The 16,224-nt window shown below is 37.0% G+C and overlaps 1 pseudogene; it reads left to right on the top strand.

Annotated features, from left to right (window-relative positions):
- Positions 1 to 275: 275 nt before the first annotated feature.
- Positions 276 to 401, top strand: LOC132535958 (U2 spliceosomal RNA; annotated as a pseudogene).
- Positions 402 to 16,224: the final 15,823 nt, after the last annotated feature.

Raw genomic sequence — 16,224 nt, 5'->3', positions numbered from 1 at the left:
AATTTGTATTCCTCTCTCTCCACATCTTCTCCAACACTTATCTTCTGCTGTTTTATTGATGAAATGTATTCTCACAGGTGTGAGATGGTATATCCATGTGGTTTTAATTTGCATTCTCTAATGATGAGTGAATTGGAACATTTCCACATATGTCTGTGGTCCATATATATCTTTTCTTTAGAGAACTGTCTATTCATATCTTCTGCCCACTTTTTAATTGGTTGTTCTTTTTCTTTTGGTTGAGCTATATGAGTTCTTTATAGATATTTGATATCATCGCTTCTCGGCCTTTTGGCTAAGATCAAGTGTAGTATAGATGTTTGATATCAACTATCTGAAGTATAGTGTACAAATATCATTTCCCATTTTCTGGTTTTCCTGTTTATCATTATGGACTTTTCTTTTGATGTGTAGAAGCTTTTTTATTTGATATAGTCCCATTTATTCATTTTTGGTTTTGTCTCCCTTGACCATGGGGTGGAGTCACCAATATATTATTCTATTTGTTTTACAGTTTCAAGTCATTTTTTAATATTTATTTATTCTCTTTTCTTGCTCTTGTTGTTTTACTGTTGTAGCTATTATTGTTGTTATTGATGTCATTGTTGTTGGATAAGATAGAGAAAAATGGAGAGAGGAGAGGAATGCAGAGAGGGGGAGAGAAAGATAGACACCTGCAGACCTACTTCACTGCTTGTCAAGCGAATCCCCTGCAGGTGGGTAGCCGTGGGCTGGAACCGGGATCCTCACGCTGGTCCTTGCACTTTGCGCCACATGCACTTAACCCACTACACTATGGCCGACTCCCAAGTTTCAAGTCTCATATCCATATCTTTGATGCATTTTGAGTTAATTTTGGTGCATGATGTTAAGTGGCGGTCTACTTTCATTTCTCTTAATGTGATTGTCCAATTCACCCAACAGCATTTGTTAAAAAGACTTTCTTTTCCTCATTTGGTAGTTTTTGCCCTTTATCATGTATAATGTGCCTATATATGTGTAAGTTTATTTCTGGGCTCTCTAACCTATTCCATCGGTCCATATGACCATTTTTGTTCCAGTACCACAATGTTTTAACTACTATTGCTTTGTTATATAAACTGAAGTCAGAAATTGTGCTGCCTTCATTTTCTTCTTTTTCTTCAGGAGAGCTTTTGCTGTTAATGTTTTTCTTTATAAAGTTCCACACAGAATTTTGGATAAGTTGTTCAGTTTCCTTGAAATATGTTATTGGAATTTTATTAGAGATTTCATTTACCGTATAGATTGCTTTTGACAGTATTTCCCCTTTAATGATATTTATTCTTCCAATTCATGAACATGTAATGTTCTTCCATTTCTTTGTGCCATTGCCTATTTCTTTTAACAATGTATTATAGTTTTCTTTGAAAATATCCTTCACCTCCTTTGTTAGATTTATTCCTAGATATTTTACCTTTTTGTATTCAATTGTAAATGAGATTGCTTCCCTGAGTTCTATTTCCTTTGGTCCATCTTTTGTAAAAAGAAATGCCATGGATTTATGAGTATTGATTTTGTAACCTGCTGATTTACTGAATTTATTGATGATTTCCAGTAGTTATTTTTTTCTTAGCAGAGTTTCTGGGGTCCTCTAGATATAGAAACATATCATCTGCAAATAATGATAAATTAAATTCATCAATTCCAATCCAATTCATCTAATGCTGTTTTTTGCCTGATTTTGATGGCAAGGACTTCTAGGACTATGTTGAATAGAAGTGATTAGAGTGGCAGTCCTTGCCTAGTTTCTGATTTTAAGGGGAAATCGTTCAATTTTGCCTGTTGAGTATGATGTTAGCCAGGGATTTGTCATATATAGCGTTTATTATATTGAGGAATATTACTTCCACTCAAAATTTTATGAGGGCCTTTATCATAAATGGGTATTTGACCTTATCAAATGCTTTTTTTCCTGCATGAATTGATAAAATAGCTTGATTTTTTTCTCTTGTTGATTTGGCCATACATTGATTGACTTGCAAATGTTGGACTGTCCTTGTTTCCCAGGGATAAATCTCATTTGGTCATGATGGGTTATTCTATTACTACATTGCTGGATTTTATTAGCTAGGATTTTGTTGAGGATCTTTGCATCAATGTTCATCAGAGATATATATTGATGGGGTCCTTTCCTGCTTTGGGGATCAGAGTGATATTAGCCTTATAAAATGTGTTTGAGAGTATTCCCTCTTCTGTTTTATGGAAAAATATTAGGTATTAGGTAATAGTATTAGTTCTTTAAATGTTTTGTAGAATTAATTAGAATAGCCATCTGGACCTGGGCTTTTGTTCTTGGGAAGGCTTTTGATTACTTTTTTCTATTTCTGCACTAGTGATTGGCCTCTTAAGTCTGTTTGCTTCTTCTTGTGTCAGAGTTGGCAGTTGGAATGACTTTAATAATTTCTTCTAAGTTGTGAAGTTTATTTCCATATAGATCTCCATAACAGATTGCATGATCTTTTGTATCTCTGCCTCATCTGTTGTAATACATCCTCTTTTGTTCCTGAGTGATTTTTACCATCCTTTCTCTCTTTTTCTCTTAATAAATGTAGCTAGTAGTTTATATATTTTATTTAGCTTTCAAAAATCATCTCTTGGTTTCATTAAATTATAAGATAATATATTTCAGATAAAGTATCAGAATTGGATAGCAGTATTACTACTTCATTAGTCAGTGAATCACCATCACCAGAAACATCCAAAGACTCAATATTCCATAATTTTCCAAAAAGCAGGCAAATGGAATTGGTACTTCAGACTGACATTTTATTGAATTTTCTCTGAGAATTTTTTAATTTTGAAAGTTTTATTAGTGATTTAATAATGGTTTACAGGATTATAAGATTACAGGGTTATAATTCCATACAATATATACCAACAAAGTTCCAGGCATCCCACTCCTGATAATCACCATATTTCTGTGAGGAATTGTTTAAAATTAGATGGTCTATTTCTTAGACATAACTGGTGTTATGGAAGTGAGGGCATGAGTAAAAAAACTGGCATGCTAGTCAAGTTAAGCAATGAGAAACACTCTAAAATTGTCAGTATAATATGAAAGCAAAGATTCGTTTTTCACCCATCATACATATTCTGCTTACTTTTTCTTAATGTTACAGATTCTTCATTCAAAGTAGCATGTTGAGGTTCTGTCTTATTGAGGAGGCACAGCTTACTGTGGAAGAAGCTATGGTAGAGCCACACAAGGACCCATAACTTCTGCTTGTATAGGAAATATTTTCCTTCCACTCAGATGCTTTTAGTCTAAGTAAGTCACACGGATACACCTGACAGGAATATGGTAGTAATGATAATACTTCTATGAAGATAGCACCTGTGGAAATAGTGAGGAATTTGGTAGAGTGTATCAGAAAACAGTTTGAACAAATAATACAGGGCACCACAGATAGTGACATAAGATAGGGAGCTGACTTTTATTTGTGAAGTAGGCACAGGTGGCATAGTTTTAGAGTCTGTTCTTTTTCTAAATATCTCTTTTCAATGTGTCAGTCATTCTACCTTCAAGTGCATTAATCTAAGTTCCTTTACAATATCAATGACATAGAAGAAATTACTTTTTGACTGAGGAAAAGTTAGAGAAAGTTATCAGTTTTTATTTTCAACCTCAAATTCATCAAGTAAGAATATTTTAAGAGCACTCTGAGGCAAATGTCTATCCTCTCACAAAAGGAAAATTTCATTTCAGATCATTCAATTTCTGATTTACCAAACAGCTTTGTTACTGCTTAGCAGTCTCAAGTACCTTTTTTTCTGGTATAAACTAGATTTCATACTACAGTTTTGTTCTCTTCCATCTTGTTCTTTGTCCTTTGGCTGGCTTGCTCTTTATCTAGTTATGGTTCCTTTAGTATTTGATTTTCTTTCTGTCATGTCACTAATACTCTTTACTCAAACACATTACTAGTGTAGCTTTATTGTCTGTGTAGTCTGTCATCACTTCTTACATTTGTTTACACATTTCACAGATTGTGCTTCCTGCTGATTGAATAACCTACTCAATGGTTTGTACACTCACAGACCTCCTTAATATCTCAAATAGTTTAGGCATCAGGCTGCCCTATGCCTTTACTGCTAATTTAGGTTGACCCTTTTGGAATCATATCACTGGTTCTGGAAAAAGGGGGACTTCTGAAGACTACACTGTCAGAAGAATTGGAAAAAACTGCCAACCCAGGAGCCTAAGTAACTTAAATACGTAGAAGAATATATGTTTCTTTCTTTTATTCTCTTTGTTCTAGGACGAGTTTTTCAGGCAGAAAGAGAGAGAGGGGAAGAGAGGGAAAGATATCATAGCACAAATGCTTTGTCTAGTGCAGTGTGGACTAGGTTCAAACCTGAGCCAAATGCTTGACAAGGCAGCCATAAAAGTGAACATTTCTAATCAATCTAGGTCTTGAGAAGCTGAGGGTGAGGAATTTCACTGTGAATGTTGAAATATTACCCTTACAGAAAATAAATGAAAACTCTTGAAGAGGAAGGGATGAGGAAGGAATAGGTACTCTTACAAGCAAGTGTGAGATGTATGGGATAATAACTGAAGGAGACAATTCATGGTTGCCTCCCCTTTATTTAATAAAAAAAGATTGAGAGTAAGGAATAGATAGGAGAGAAAAAATAGCTAAATGAACATTATTTGGATAAGAAAACTTTGGAAATTGTATAAGGAGATTCAGAAAACAGACATATGTTAGGAATATAGAACATAAATCATAGTTAAGTGATATTTCAGGTTGAAGAATAAATTACAGAAAGCAGAAATAATACATCATAAATATATAAAAAATATTGTAGAATTATCTAGTTGTATCTTTGGGTTCACATAGTATATTTTAAGTCTGCTTAATATTTATTCTACAAATCCCTTGGTTTATCTATGTTTTAAATCCTGACTATGTAAGAAAATGGAAATTTGGAAACTATTTCTATAGCATTTTGGATATACTACACCAAAAGACAGCCAAAATAATCCATATTTAAATGAATGGAAGGGGTACAACTTCACAGCTGGAAACTGGATTTGACAGTGAGTACCAATGATAGACTATTCAATATTTCCTGTGGAGAATATCACAAAGAAATACAGTAGCGATGAAACTACACTCTTTGTAACAAATTGTACTGGCTTCATTTATCTGTTCAATGAATAGGAAATCTACTTAAGCCACAGTGCCAAGATAGGCTATTTCTTTCACCTTAAATGCATTTTTCACGTTGCCTTCAGGATGAAGGAAAAAAGTGTTATAAACAAAAGGAATGTTTTATGCCACAGAATATTTAATTGATGCAGTGAAGTTACTTGCTGAGGTTTCTGTTTGTTTTTTTTTTCAAAAAGTGAATAATTTAAAATTCGTTATAACAATGAAGCATGTATAAAACAAAATTATGATCTCAATAGTGACATCTATATACTAGTTTTATATGAAATATGAAATCTATGTAATATAGAAAATGATATACTGAAATCACAGAGAAGACAGTTCAATGCAATATCTAACTTTGTAATGAATTTTGTCTCTGCTACTTAGATGTATGTTAACAAAATTGTTCAAAGGTTTATTCCATTTTCAAGTGTCTATTGTCCTCAGAAAAGTTACTGGATAGTATTCTCTAAAAAAGTGAGTGATGTCGAAATGTAAAACATAGTAAAGTAGAATGGTTCTGTAAACGGGAATATAAAAATGTAAAGAAATGTTCATTTGAAACCTTAGTTAAGAGAGAATAGTGAAGAGAATAAGCACTTTCATAGTTTTAATGTCACCACAAAGTTTCATTAGTCTACCATGTCTCCTCAGATATCACAAAGACATAGCATGTTATATTAGTATGCATTAAGATTATGTAAGGCTTTATGTAAAAGTTCAGAAAATGCCAATATTTTCACATTGCATTCAGCTTAAAAAAAACTCTTCTTGAAGTGGAGAAAAGAAAAAACATTTAGAAGTAGTAATATGTATAGGTGTGACTTAGGAAGGAAGAAAAAAACAGCACCATAAAACCCACCAATGTGTCCTGGAGCTCCGCTTCCCCAGAGACCCACCCTAATAGGGAAAGAGAGAGGCAGACTAGGAGTATGGATCGACCAGTCAACGCTTATATTCAGCGGGGAAGCAATTACAGAAGCCAGACCTTCCACCTTCTGCAACCCACAGCGACCCTGGGTCCATGCTCCCAGTGAGATAGAGAATGGGAAAGCTATCAGGGGAGGGGATGGGATATGGAGATCAGGTGGTGGGAATTATGTGGAGTTGTACCCCTCCTATCCTACAGCTTTGTCAATGTCTTCTTTCTTAAATTAAAAAAATGGGCAAAAATATAGATAGATGGATAGGCAGATCATTATAGAAATAATAATTATTCACTTCAATCAAGAACATCATCATAAGAGCTCTCGTGGGGGCCAGGCAGTTGTGCAGCGGGTTAAGTGCACATGCACATGACTCTAAGGGGGATGACAATAAGGATCCTGGTTCTAGTCCTCCTGCTCTAGCCCTCCCCCTGCAGGGGAGTCACTTCACAATCTGTGAAGCAGGTCTGCAGGTATGTATCTTTCTCTCCCTCTCTCTGTCTTCCCCTCCTCTCTTGATTTCTCTTTGTCTCATCCAACACCAATAACAAAGATAACATTAGCAACAAGGGCAACAAAATGGGAAAAATGGATTCCAGAAGCAGTGGATTCCTAGTGCAGGCACTGAACCCCAGTGATAAACCTGGAGGCAAAAATAAATAAATGAATGAATGAATGAATAAATAAATAAATAAATAAATAAATAAATCTACGTCCTGTGGGCCACACTATGACCTTAACCTCACTGTAGAGCCACAATGGTAGAGACTGTCCCACTCTCCAAAGGGAGGTTGTGTCCAGCTACTACTACGCTACTCTAGGAGTACTGGCCCTAAAATGAGAGCAGTCCATAATGTGACTTTGGACTGCAAACTCAGACTAATATGAACTCAGAGATTACACAGGCTCCTGTGCATAATATCAATATATATGGGTCCTAGGTCAGACTGATGGGGTTAATAATTAGTGTTGTTTATATACTTTCCTCATATTTGGGAGCTACTCTCTGCCCTGACCCAGCTTTCTAGTCCTATTTTCAGCTCTAACACTATCTTCTTAGACAATAGTTTTAGTCTACCTGCATGTTAGCTATCAGGCTTAGGCAAAAATTACTAGTCATGGGTTCCTTGGAACACATCTAAATTAACCCACTTTGCTACCACTCGACTCCCGAAAAAATGTTCTGATTATAAGAAAAAGGTCACTATTATCAGAGTAATGCAGATAAGGACAACAAAATACCAAATTCACCTGTATGAATGTAACAGATTAGAAATGACAGAGACATTATGTGTTGGCAAGGATGTGGGGAGAAAGTAACCTTCTACTCTGCAGATAGAAACGCAAGTATGTTAAAGTACTATGGAAAAAATCTGAAGATTTCTCAAAAGTCTAGAAATTCGTGTACTCGATGAACCAGCAAATTTTCTCCCAGGGATATATCTGAAGAATACAAAACAAGGGGTGGGGGTGGAAGGTAGAGCAGCAGGTTAAGTACACATGGCGCAAATCACTAAGACCGTGTAAGGATCGGCATAAGGATCATGGTTCCAGCTGAGGCTCCCCACTTGCAGGGGGGTTGCTTCACAGGTGTTGAGGCAGGTCTGCAGGTATCTATCTTTCTATCCCCCTCTCTGCCTTCCTCTCCTCTCTCCATCTCTCTCTGTCCTATCCAACAAAATAACATCAATAACAACAACAATAATAACCACAACAATAATAAAACAAAGGCAATAAAAGGAAAAAATGGCCTCCAGAAGCAATGGATTCATGGTGCAGGCACCGAGGCCCAGCAATGACCCTGCAAGCAAAAAAAAAAAAAAAAAAGCAAATGAAAATACAAAAAAAGTCTATCCAAATATATCTATGCACACCTGTGTTCACAGTAGTAGAATTTGTAATAGTTCAAAGTTGCAAGTAACACAGAGACCCAATAGTAGATGAACAACTAAGCAAGTCATAAACTATTATCTATCTGTATATCTACTTATCCATTTATGTATATCAGTTATTAAAAAAATAAATGTTTTTTTATTTAAGAAAGGAGACATCAACAAAACCATAGAATAAGAGGGGTACAGTTCCGCACAATTCCCATAACCCAATCTCCATATCCCATCCCCTCCCCTGATAGCCTTCCCATTCTCTATCTCTCTGGGAGTATGGATCCAGGGTCGCTGTGGGTTGCAGAGGGTGGAAGGTCTGGTTTCTGTAATTGCTTCCCCGATGAACATGGGCATTATAATTTTTAAAACCCATCTTTTGCAGAGTTTGAAGAAATCATGCTGTGATATAATCAAAAAAGATGAGGAAAATACCAGAATGTGAAATACTATATTTATTTGCCATATTGACTTTGCTGGTCAAATATTGTTTTTAAAATAAATCTGGTATGTCTGTTTCATTGGCTTATAACAATATTTGTGACTATAATATTGTGATTGATATATATCACAGAAGAATACATACACACACACAAATATTGTATCCATCAAACTTCGTAGGCATAGCTACCAAAGTCTTTGAAATTTTCTCAGTGATAGGAATGATATTACTATAGCAACTTCTACGGGGTAATTTTGCCCCCATACTTTCATGTTTAGCCTATATGTATTCTTACCTGTAAAGTGAGTCACTTTTAGTCAACATTTAGTTGACTCTTTAGAAAATATCCACTTACGTATAATTAATTATGTATGAGTTGCTTTTGTTATAAAGTTATTTTTCTCTGTGCTTATAGCCTCTCCTCATCCTCTATCATTGTCTTATAATGCTCCTTGATTTTTATTGTAATCATATGCTTTGATTGTTTTCTACTCTCTTTTTGTATACAGTCTATAGATATTTCCATTGTGCTTACAACTATAATTTCATGAAATATCTTAACGTTGTGCCATTCTACATTAAATTGACAACTTCAAACATATACACACACAACAACTTTACTCCTTAATGTTTAAATTATTTCTATATTGCTCATATATATATGTATATATATATATCAGTTTTACACTTTATGTTGTTCATATAACAATTTCTACCATTATATATTACATGATAATTAACTTACATTGATAGGTTTGTATTGATCATTTAAACATTATGCACCAAAATTGTAATTGCACTGGTTTTAATATTTGTTCATGTGCTTAAATTTTACTGATGTCTTGGTTTATTTTTGCTGCTATAACATGTTGCTGTAGATTAGATGGCTTTTAAACAACAGGACTATTTCTTATGCTTGCAGATCTGTCCCTCTAGTCATCCATACCACCTCCTTCCTCACTATTTCTCAATGTTCTGGAGGATGGGAATTCTAAATCTAGGTTCTAGTGAATTTCTTATCTGGTGAAAGCCTGCTTTTTGGCTTGCAGACAGATAGCTTTCTTTATCTTTGTTTATTACAATATCACATGATAGAAGGGAAATAGATTTTTGAGGGATGTCCCTTTTATAAAAGCATTATTTCCATTCATGAAGACCCCATATTCATGACCTAATCATGTCCCAAAGACCCTAATTCCTAATAACATAACCTTGAGGTTGGGATTTCAGCAGGACAATCAGGGGAACAGGAGCACAAGCCTGCTGTCTATAGCGAATGAAAAATCTTGTGTTTTCATTGATTAAGATTTTTTCCCCCAAGGTTAACTTCTTCTTTTTGTCATTTGATGGAAGGGGGTGGCTTAATTATTTGCAGTACAGTTGTTGACACGTTTATAATTTCTCATCTCCCTGAGGTAAGAATTTCCAAAAGAATCTCACCCCAATATTTTGTTTCTCTCTTCCTCCCTTTCTCCCTGCCTCCCTTTCCTCTTTCTTTTCATTTTTTACATCTTTCTCTTTCTTTCTTCCTTCCTTCCTTCTTTCTTTCTTTCTTTCTTTCTTTCTTTCTTTCTTTCTTTCTTTCTTTTTTTCTCTTTCTTTAGTTTCTTTCTTCTTTATTATTGGATAAAGCCAGAGAGAAATTGAGAAGGAGAGGAGATAAAGAAAGAGACAGGGAGACACCTATAGTCCTATTTTACCACTCATGAAACTTTCCCCCTGCAAGTGGGGACCAGGGGCTTGAACTTGGGTCCTTGCATATTGTAACATGTGCTCTTAACTAGTTTTGCACCACCTATCATGCCTTTCTTCCTTTCTTTCTTTCTTTCCTTCTTCCTTCCTTCCTTCCTTCATTCCTTCCTTCCTTCCTTCCTCCCTCCCTCCCTTCCTTCTTTCTCTTTCCTGCTTTCTTTATTTATTTTTCTTTTCTCCTCATCATAGATATCTCTGTGTCTTGGTGCCTTCACGATGACTCCAACACTTTCTGGTGTACTCCTCCTACATTTTACTTGCTTTTCTGATAGAGACAAAAGAGAGTGAGAAGAGAGTGGGAGAGTGTTGTTTTCGCCTGGCTAGCTTCACGGGCGGGTAACAGATGACAACCAGAGACACATGGCTGAGCTGAGAATGCAGTTTAATCTTTATTCATGAGCGGGCAAACATGTGCTCTCTGTCATTATCCTCCGGCAGTAGAGAGGGACTCCTAAACTAATCACCACACAGATCTGTCCTGCATCCTTCTCCTCTGGCATCTGCAGCAGGAACTCAGGAAGTATATAGGGTAGGGGGCGGGGAGAAGGTGAAGTGTGAAACTAGCAAGGTCTAAACCAAATCTCCTGGTAGGGTAGCGTGCATAGCAACAATTCCCCCTTTTCTTTTTAACTAAATGACTATAGTATCAGGAGTGTGGGGTGAACAGAAACCTATATCATACAGGCATTTTAAAAAAAGAAACTGGCACAAACATGGAGGAACATGTAAGCGAGTAACAAGAACCAGTGTGCTACCAAGGGAAGGCCTGAGGGGGCCATTTTTTGCCTCTGTGGGCAAAGCTTTATCAGCTAAAGAACCTTTGCTACCTCTGTGGGCTTTTGCCTCGACGGGCATTTTTTTTTGTCTGTGGGCATTACCTAGCATGGGGGGTGGTGGTATGGCCTAGAGTCCCAAGGCAGCTGGCTGCAGTCAGTCTTTGAGAAACCCAGCAGCATAAAGGGAAGCTGCTGTAGAGTTGTGTAAAGTGTCCAAGAGGTGTACCAGTGAGTCTGATAGAAGTGTCAGTCCAAAGCAGATGTCCACTGAAGAATGCCAGGGGGAGGAACGTTGTATGAGGAAGGTCAGCTGTTGGAATTCTGCTTTTCTGTAGAGAACTTGACAGCTGCAATTTACTTACTTATGAAAAAAAACTTGTAGTAGGTTAGAAGTTCACCACAATTGATAACTCTGTTACAATTGGAAGTCTTTTTTAGTAAGATTTTAAGGTTGTTTAAAGTTTAAACAATAAAATGTGGAAAGGTAAACAGAAGAACCATGGGGAAAAAAAAAAAAACCTAAGGTATGAGAATCATTAGCATAACCATTGTGCAATCTACCATTTCTAATTGAGAAGGATTCGAGAGTTTTACATATCAACAAGTCTATTTAACCTTTTGTTATACCCATTGAAGATGGAGACACACCCTAGGTGTGTACAGGTTTTTTTTTATACTAACTTAGTTAAAATATATTGATTTTTAACTAATTTTTAACTCAGACTTTAAATGTAAGTTAATTTTCCCTTTATGAGAACTATGTTGAAAACCTTTTTCATTTAACTCTGTCTGGTAAGAATATAGCCTTAAAGTTACATTTTTAACCTTAAAGTTAATGTTTACCAAACTTTAAACACACATGTAAACATGGTCTTCAATACACAAGGAGGAAAACTTTTGTTACGAAGACATGTCATTTTAAACACGAGTTTAGATATATACTGTCTTAGCTGTTCGGGGGAGTGCATTGTCCAGTGGTGGCTTCTTGGGCAGCTTCACTTCCAGGAATTGTAGGTAGCGATCTCTGCAGGAATCTCTGTGTATTCTAGCTTTTCTGACTTCAGAGCTGAGTTGGGGATCTCAGCCAGGGGGAGGCCCAATTTTGGCAGGGAGCCTGTGGTCTCCGGGTGGTCCAGGATCTGTCCAGACTGCATAGCAGGAGGGCAGGTGGGCCAGCCATGCAGAAGGTGTGGGCTGAGGTCCCCAGGGTGGCGGTCAGGATGGGCTGCAGCCCTGCCTGCCATGCCTGCTGCCCTGCTCTCGGTGGCCAAGCAGCATGGGGGGAGCCCACACCCAATGCCCTGCGCCACACGGCGGAAAGCCGGCTCATGTGGGCTGGCGTTGGGCGGAAACCACAGAGTTTCAGAGTGTTCCAGAAACAGTGAAACAGTCTCGTGAAGAAAGGGCAGAGGCCTTTAGAGATCTCTTCATAAGCAGAAGAGAAGGCCATAGTGCATAGGTAGCCAAATTGTCACTTATCTGGGGGATGGGCAGGTCACGCCCCACATTGGGCGCCATATGTTGTATTCGCCAGGCTAGCTTCACGGGCGGGTAACAGATGACGACCAGAGACACACGGCTGAGCTGAGAACGCAGTTTAATCTTTATTCATGAGCGGGCAAACATGTGCTCTCTGTCATTCTCCTCTGGTGGTAGAGAGGGACTCCTAAACTAATCACCACACAGATCTGTCCTGCATCCTTCTCCTCTGGCGTCTGTGGCAGGAACTCAGGAAGTACATAGGGTAGGGGGCGGGGAGAAGGTGAAGTGTGAAACTAGCAAGGTCTAAACCAAATCTCCCGGTGGGGGAGCGTGCATAGCAACAGGAGAGGAAAAGGGTAAGGGACACTTGCAGCTCTGTTCCACTTCTTGTAAAACAGGTCATCCCCATGGGTGGTGAGTGGGAATGTTTGAAACCAGGTTCCTGTGCATAGTAATGTGCGTGCTCTACCAGGTGTAACATCAGCTTGTTGAATATGAGCATATATGTATATATACATACACACACACACACACACACACACACACACACACACACATATATATATATATATATATATATATATATATATATATAATTTGTTTTCTTTCTTTTTTTATATCCAGGGCATTGGTGGTGGGAATTAAATCTGAGACCTTGGAGCCTCGGGCATTAAAGTCATTTTGCATAACTACTATGGAACCTCCAGAGCCCACCCCCTTTTACTCTCTCTGTTTATTTATTCATTTTAAAATTTAATTTTATTTATTTATTTTTATTTATTTAAAAAAGGAGACATTAACAAAACCATATAAGAAGAGGGGTACAACTCCACACAGTTCCCACCATTAGATCTCCATATCCCATCCCCTACCCTGATAGCTTTCCTATTCTTTATCACTCTGGGAGTATAGACCCAAGGTCACTGTGGGATGCAGAAGGTGGAAGATCTGGCTTCTGTAATTGCTTCCCATTGAACATGGGCGTTGACTGGTTGATCCATACTGCCAGCCTGCCTCTCTCTTTCCCTAGTAGGATGGGGCTCTGGGGAAGGAGATAAAGAAGATACATTTTAATGTGTTGTTTTTATATTTCATTTTATATTTAATACATCCCTGGAGGCAAAAAAAAAAAGATAGAAAAACCAGCTGCCAGGAGCAGTGGATTCCTAGTTCAGGCACTGAGACACAGCTATAATCCTGGAGACAAAAAAAAAAAAAAAAAAAGGCTGTGCCTGATAATACTTACATACATTCAATTACATCAGGGATTGACTATCCAATCTGATACAGTATATTATAAATTGACAGTTGTGTAAATGGTATTTGCTAAGAGAGAGAGAATAAAAGCAAACATAGAAAAATACAACATGACTTTTCCTACAACCTAATAGCTCACTGGTGCTTTAGAAATAATTAATCAGGGCAGGGGAGATAGCATAGTGGTTCTGCAGAAGACATTTATGCCTGAGGCTCTGAAGTCCCAATTCAAACCCCAGCATTACCATAAGCCACAGCTGAGCATTGCTCTGTTATATAAACAAATAAAAAATACATATGCATGCATACGTACATAAAAGAGATAGTTAAATCATTTTCTTTGACTTTTCTAGTTGATTTCTGCATGATGGCTTATTTGATCAAACTAAACTGTCACTGATAAGAAAATTCTTTGTATTTTGACATATTACCTACACCAATTTAATTATCAAAAAGCCACAGAGGAGCAGAGTTTTATTTGTATCTCAGGGTCTAGAAATAAACTTCAGGGTGGCAGGCTGTAGGGTAGCAGGTTAATCGCACATGGCATGAAGCACAGGGACTAGTGCAAGGATCCTGGTTTGATCCCCCAGCTCCTCACCTTGGGGGGGGGGGCTCTGCTTCACAAGTTGTGAAGCAGGTCTGCAGGTGTTTATCTTCCTCTCCCCCTCTCTGTCTTCCCCTCCTCTCTTTATTTCTTTCTGTGCAATGTAACAACAGTAATAACAACAATACACTAAGGACAATGACAATGACAACAACAAAGAAAAATGGAAAAACATGGCCGCCAGGAGCAGTGGATTTGTAGTGCAGGCACTGAGCTCCATTGATAACCCTGGAGGCAAAAAAAAAAAAAAAAGGAGGAGGAGCAGGAGGAGGAGAATGGAACTTCATTATACCACTAGTAGTGAGAGAAAATAAGTCTTATTGAGTGTTGGATTCATGGCTTATATCTCACAGTGAGATGTGGCTGAATGTCTCCTATGCCTGCACCATGAGGTTGTGCAGAAATCTCTCCCTCCTGTGTTTGTATGACAAGACATTTTTTAATTTTTTTAAATATTTATTCCCTTTTGTTGTCCTTGTTGTGTTATTGTTGTAGTTATTATTGACGTTATTGTTGGATAGGACAGAAAGAAATGAAGAGAGGAGGGGAATACAGAGGGGGAGAGAAAGATAGACACCTGCAGACCTGCTTCACTGCCTGTGAAATGACTTCCCTGCAGTGGGGAGCTGGGGGCTCGAACCAGGATCCTTATGCCAGTCCTTGCACTTTGCGCTACTTGCATTTAACCCAATGTGCTACCTCCTGACTCCCCATGACAGCACATTTTTCTAATTTAAATAAGGTTTCATAATTATGATCTCTGTGCTTGTGTGTGTCCTTCATTAAGATCTCTTCCCCATTGATACAATCAAATATCTAGGTGATGCTGTGAAGTTATATTTCTTATAAAGCCTCTAATTAGTTGACTTTAAGTTAAAGAGATTGTTTTGCATAATCTAAGTGTGTTTGATTTAATCAGTTGGAAGGCCTTAAAAAGACTGAGGAGAAAGAATTAATTTTGCCTGTTCACACAGCTTGGGCCCATGCTCATGGGATCCAGTTAAGCTTTACTTACTGCTTCTCCTATGGACTTTCAGTTTCCTTAGAAAGCCCATAATCATGTAAGTCAATTCCTTCAAATATATAATCAACCATCAAATTTATAATGACTTATGTTCTTTTAAAATCGACTCCAGAAACTATATATATATAAATATATGTGTATATATATATATATATTATCTGATTCTTTAAATGTAACTAATATAATGTCAATGAACATATTCTTTAGAAAAATAATAAGATCACTTATCATAAATGAGTGCATGACCAACTACAGTCTGTGGCATTATATTTAAATGGATTACTTTATCCAATATCTGACAGAAATGACTATAAGACACATGATTAATTGTGATTTCTTTTAAGTAATTGACTGAGAATAGAAGTGAAAAAAGAAACACAGTTAACAAGCAAGCTATTTTTACCCAGTGAAATAACAAGGGATAGTTGATTTTTATCTGTCTTTTAAAAACTGAATTAATTTGATGATTCAAATATATAAAAGAACAAAACATAAAATGTTATTTTGAGGTTAAACTTAATGAGAGAAAGTATCAATTTACTATCCTTGAGATTAATTATGAAATATCATGAGAAAGTATTGAGTAAATACCAGAAATATGTTTTGATGTGACTAGGGATGTAAAAATGAATTATTTCATAAAGCTATTTTGCTGGATAAATGGTCTACAGGAAATAATGATTTTTTGTTATTTATTTACTGATTGATTTAACAGTGATCAATAAGACCATAGGACAAGATGGATACAATTCAACACAATTCCCACCACCAGAACTCCATATCCCATCCTATCTCCTGATACCTTTCCTATTCTTTAACCCTCTGTAAGTATGTACCCAGGATCATTATGGGGTGCAGAAGGTGGGAGGTCTGGTTTCTATAACTGCTTCCCCAC

This window comes from Erinaceus europaeus, chromosome X (genome assembly GCF_950295315.1).
Source record: "Erinaceus europaeus chromosome X, mEriEur2.1, whole genome shotgun sequence".
NCBI classification, from domain to species: Eukaryota; Metazoa; Chordata; class Mammalia; order Eulipotyphla; family Erinaceidae; genus Erinaceus; species Erinaceus europaeus.
This window is presented reverse-complemented; position numbering and strand designations above follow the sequence as displayed.